Raw genomic sequence first — 6,285 nt, 5'->3', positions numbered from 1 at the left:
TGGATTGCGTGTTCGCGGTAGGAATTTTTTTGTTTTCTATGCAACGAATCCCTACAATAGACGCAACTGGATTACGGTCTATGTATTATGTTCTAATGCCAATAAAATCTCATAGTAATCATCTTGTCATGTATGGTTGATATTCTATCAATTGCACAACTGTAATTTGTTCACCCAACATGCTATTTATCTTTATGGAGAGACACCTCTAGTGAACTGTGGACCCTGATCCTATTTTCTTTACATTGATAAATTTATCTACTGAAATCTTGTTCTGTTTACTTTCTGCAAACATCTTTTTCCACTCGATATGTCTAATCCTTTGTGTTCAGCAAACCAATAAGATTGACAATCGCGCTGCAAGTTGGGGCAAAGTACTTTGGTTGTGTTGTGTGCAGGTTCCACGTTGTTGCTGACGCCGGTAGTGTGCCCTGCCACTAGTCAGCTAGCAACACCTTCAGAAGTCACGCATTTCTCCTACTGGTCGATTAAACCTTGGTTTCGTATTGAGGGAAAACTTGTTGTTGTGTTCATCACACCTTCCTCTTGGGGTTTCCCAACCGCTTCCACAACAACTACCAACAAGATTGTCCAGCGCCATCACCGAATCATCATCACTCTCCTCGGTGGCTCTGCGGGAATGTCGTGTTCTCGCTTTTGGCCAAGACGAGGTTGGCTCGCTGGAAACGGTTGATTCGTCCTCCCTGGCCTGGCCCAGAGGTTCTTTACAAACCATGCGGCCCATAGGCCTTTGGGGCAACCAAACGACTTTTTGTCTTCCACATGCGAGCAAAGTAACATGCGACCTGGGGCACGTTTGGTAGCCTGGGCTCCTCTTTTTTACATGTGTGGTATGAAAAATGGACCGTTTGGTTTCCTGGGCTCTCCCATGTTGTTGCATGAACCGGATATTAAAGCATCTCTAGGCCAGGCCCGGGAGGAACGGTCAAATCGGCCATTGCTGTAGAGTCTGGCCTGTTGTCTTGAGACGGTTGCATGTGTGGGGAAGAGAGAGGGAAACATTGTCTCCCATCGGGAACATGCGCCATAAATCGCCTCACCTCCCCCTCTCCTTCCTCTCACTCGCCTCTTCCACTCTCACCCCCCAACTGTCACATCACCAGCGTGGTTGCTCTATCGCCGACCAATTTGCCGTACCACCGCAAGGAGGAGGAGCGTGACCAGAGAAGTAGATGATGTCGACAACTACCGTGACCTCGATCGCAACCTACACCGTGCGCGGGACCTGCTACTCGAGTTTCTTGAGCGACCTCGAGCTCGTCCTCGACTGGTACAATTGCGGTAAGCACCTTCTTCCTCTTATCTTCACTGTCATTCTGCGACAACATGCCCTGTTGAACCATTTGTTATGACATGAAGATTAGATATGATAGGGTTTCCATTAGGATTGGGTTCGAATAGACAATTTCTTGTTGTTCGTGTTGATTTAGAACTTGGGCCGAGCTATTCCGTGCTTCACGGTTGCGATTTTTTTAGATCTGTTTGTATACTTTGCAAGCGAGGTAGATCCATTTAAGATCGGATTCAGATTGTTCATACTGTCGGATTTTACTGTAGATGCAAAAGGGAGAAGGGATTTTTGTGCTACAATAACTAGGATTATTCCCATTTAGCTTATTCTCCGCACAAATGATTATGATGTTCATTGCATTGGCTCAGTGGCGAATCATCCCGGTGTGCAGTAGTGCTACCATTGTATGAGGCCCAACATTGTTACCTAGCTTTGGTGTTTTGCATGTTGTGATTCTTTTGCCAATGATTAAGCTGAGTAGCCCTAATTTGTTCAGAATCGAGCGCAAGACGAACTGGATGAGTTGAAGAATCAGGTTTCTATGTTGAAGTATGTGCAGAGAACTCAATCACAAGTAATGGGGTCTAAGAAACAGGAACGGGAGGCGGAAAGAGAGATGTTGCTGGCAAAAATAAGGGTCTTAAAGATGAAAATAGAAAGTTAGAATATGGCATATACGATCTTCTCAAACTAGGTGATGTAAACAAGAAAAAGATCAAGAGGGTCAGGGCTATTTGTGATGAGTGATGATGAAATGTGTTAGAGATGTAATGTAGGAGATTCTGGTAATGTTTGAACTAAGTAGCATTTGTAATATACACCATTGGGAGAAATATGTATTATGACGCCCTCTATTTGAACTGGAACTTGTGTTATTTGTGAGTGAACTAGGCTAATGATTATAACCAGTGATTATACTATGGATGAGATGTTTGACCAGAACCTATGGCGTGAGTGAAGATGACCATGCCATAGGTTCTGATCAAACATCTCATCCATATGTTATCATACTATGAGGCCCAATGTACGAGGCCTCACTAATGTTATTGATGTCCTTGTTTATCTATTGTGCCAATGATGAAGTAATGACACTTGCTTGTTGTGAGCACCACCTCTAATGGCTTGTGTTTTTTGTGCAGGGTCGGCAGATCGACCTAGGCGCATCTATCGAGGTTCCCTGCGAGGGTGATGCATGTAAAATGCATACATGAACTTTGTTGTTTATCATATTGAATTCCCACATATTTGCAACATATATTATGATAATACCATGTTCTACATTGATTTAAGGGGATTTACCAATGATCCCCTTTATTTGGTTTATAACTCCACATAACATAACTTCCCTGTTTTGTATATTTTTTACTTTCAGAGACCTATGCGGAGTTAAATTGACCTGGAATTTTTGGAGCGTCATTTTTTCATTGGGAGAAGCACCCTGGGACCTGAAAAGAACACTTGGATGGTCCTGAGGCCCAAAAGAGACCAGGTGGCACGCCCTACATGTCTGGGCGCACCACCCAGGCTCTTTTGATCGTCGATCGCCCAAATCACCTTATTTTGTCGCCCACCGATGATTTTGACCTAAAAATCACTATATATACGTCCCCAAAGAGTTCTCGGGAGGAGAGCACCGCAGAAGACAGAAACACAAAAACAGAGGCTGCCGCAGCGAAGATTGGAGGGGGAAACTCCGCCGGGATCACCGCCGGAGGGATCTCCACCTTCTCCAACGTCTTCATCATCATCGCCATGATCAAGGGGAGTAGTACACCTCTAGACTACGGGTTTGTGGCAGTAACTTGATCGATCTATTTCTCTCATGTTCTTCGTAGTTCTTAGTGCCATATGAGCTACCCTACATGATTATGGCCATATTTGTAATACCTATGTGGTGGATCCTCATTCTATGATATTGTGCTATGAGATCTGATCATATTATGTGCAAGATGTATTGATAGATGCATATTATGTATCCCGTTCTTAAGTGTTTGTTCTGATCCAACTTTTATGCAAGAGCGTGTGTGGGGTGATGTGTGTGTTAGATGGAGTAGCATGGTTTTAATTAGTGATTGAATAGTGACAACAAATTCATGATCTATTATGGTTTTGTCTTTTCTTTTGCTACCTCACTAGGGATAAAGTGAATGCATGTGCTATGTTCGTCACGTGACAAAAGTGATGATCTTGTTTGCTCAAGGTAGCATATTTGATATTCAACATCATGTCAAAGTACTTTAATTCTTAATACAAGATTGTATGGAGTTTTATCTTTGTTGTGGAGTATAAGAGAGATGTATTGCATCATCTCTATGTTAGGATGTGATGCCCATATGAATGTGTATCTTTCACATGTTATTATTTTGCATCTTCATATCTCATTGATGAATTGTTGTTGTCCACTACAACTTAAAAGATAGAATAGTCAAGTGAACCTATGAACCCCGGTCCACTTTTTATCATAAGAAACACCTTTATATTGCTTTTATCTTGTTTTCTATTTTCTGCACTATTTTAATCCAAAAATATAAAATATTTACTTTTCTTATTTGCATCCGAAACACACAAAACAATCAACCCTTTTACTGTTTTTACTTAGTTACTTTACTCTATCTAGTTTTATTTGTTTTATTATTACTTGTGTTTTATTTACTTACGTGAAACCTTGTGCTTGACAACCACACGGTGGAGTTGGGGACACAAGACTTTTATTTTACTTTTCAGGATTGATAGAAGAAGATAGGGAGAGAACGCTCTTTCCTCAGTTCCCCGAGAGTTCTATATGAACCCTCGAGTCACCCCTGTGGGGAAAATAATCTGCTGACATAACACTCTGCACTTGGAGTCCCAACGTCATCAGAGGGTTCGGCCAAGAGGCATTGAGGAAGGCCGTCTCACGATGGCTACTTCCACGACGAGGATGGGCCGCAACACTTCTTAAGGATCATCTTCCAGTCGACCTTGGGCTAGCTCTCAATCCCTTTGAAAGAACATTTCCCGCCCTTTTGGGTTTTGTGTGTTTGATGTCAACACTAGGTATATTTTTTATGTGTGTTGATGTAGACAGGTACAAGTTATCAAGATATATGTTGGATCGGGGAATTGGTATGACTGTTCTGAAGCTCTGCAGGTTTTTTTTGTCTCTGGCGGAAGTTCCGGCCCCAGCTGGCGGAAGTTCCGCCCTGGTACGTTCAGCAGGAGCCTCTCAGCGCAGTTCTGTGTTCAGATGTTTTTCCCTGACCGGAAGTTCCGGTGGAGTTGGCCGGAAGTTTCGGTCAGCGGAACTTCCGCCCAACTTCCGGACAAGTTCCGGAATTCTGGAATTGTGGCTCAGTAATGTCCAGTATGGTTTTCGCCAAATTCCGGAACTTGGCCGGAACTTCCGGTCACCGGAAGTTCCGCCCAAGTTCCGCCCCATCATTTGTTGAGCAGGACAACTGTCGAAGGCGGAAGTTCCGGCCCTCATGGCCGGTACTTCCGGTGGAAGCCGGAAGTTCCGGCCCTCCTGGCCGGAACTTCCGGTGTAAGTGGATTTCGTCCCCAACGGTCAGATCTGAGAGCTCCAATCATATAAATAGCTTTCTTCTCCAAAGGGACAAGTTGCTCAATCATTGCAAGAAAAATCTGCCAAGCTTCACCACCATTAGAGCCACCTCAAGAACACAAGATTTGCAAGATCTCCTTCCTCCCCCAACCAAAGCTCTTGATCTTTGGAGATTCGAAGGAGAAGACACCGATCTACATCCTCACCGAAGCATTTCTCATTTCCCCCTCTCTTGTTTGAGGGATCTCATGCTAGTGTTCCTATTTGGTTCCCTAGTTGATTTGTGTTGATGTGTTGTTGTTGATTGTTGTATTGTTACAGATTTGGGAGCCTCCAATTCAGTTGTGGATGTGTGCCCCAAGAACCTTGTAAAGGCCCGGTTTCCGCCTCGAGGAAATCCCTTAGTGGAAGTGGGCTAGGCCTTCGTGGCGTTGCTCACCGGAGATCTGAGTGAAGCCTTCGTGGCTGTTGGTTTGGCTTTCGTAGCAACCACACTCCTCCAAATGTAGACGTACCTTCTTGCAAAGGAAGGGAACTACGGGAATCATCTCCGTGTCATCGCGTGCTCCACTCTCGGTTACCTCTATCCTATTCTATCTCTTATATTGCTTTGCTATATCTTGCTTAGTTGTTTGCCTTGTCATATAGGTAAATTCACTTAGTTGCATATCTAGAGAATTTACCTTTGTGTCAAGCCTAAATTGAAAAGGAACTAAAAATTGGTTAGCACCTATTCACCCCCCTCTAGGTGCGGCATACAATCCTTTCAATTGGTATCAGAGCCTCGGCTCTTATTTCGGGCTTAACCGCCTAAGAGTATGCCGAACGATGGACCTTCGGAAGGGGAGGCTAGGTCGGTCACCATGGATGATATCAATTCGTTGAAGTCATCCATGGATGCTCAAATGGAAAGCATGAGAAAAATGATTTCCGAGCTTTTGACTCCTCCCCGTCCCGTGGCTCCCACCATAGAGGTTAATATCACGGATGCGGTTGTAGAGGGTGATACTTCGGTATTACCCTCCGCTACCACACCCATGGATGGTGATAACTTAAACACTATCAAACCCCCCATTGCATCTCCCAAGGGAACTAGTGGAAGTGAGAGCTACAATCGAGTACCTCCACCTTTCCAATCACCCGATATACCGGTTCCCCATCCTCATATAAACATTCGGAGCGACCCACCTAAGTTTTCCGTTAATGATTACGATACTTGGCAATTTGAGTTTATCTCTCATGTTCGCAGTGCCTCCAATGAGCTTTGGAGAATCATCGTGGAAGGCTTCAAGCCTTACAACCCCGACAAGTTGACTAGAAGAGAAGCGGTTGATAGTCAACTCAACAACACCGCCTTGCACATGATTCAAACTGCTGTGGGGACAAAGGAGTTGTCTCGTGTTCGGCATTTCACCACCGCCAAGGATGC

This window comes from Lolium perenne, chromosome 2 (genome assembly GCF_019359855.2).
Source record: "Lolium perenne isolate Kyuss_39 chromosome 2, Kyuss_2.0, whole genome shotgun sequence".
NCBI classification, from domain to species: domain Eukaryota; kingdom Viridiplantae; phylum Streptophyta; class Magnoliopsida; order Poales; family Poaceae; genus Lolium; species Lolium perenne.
This window is presented reverse-complemented; position numbering follows the sequence as displayed.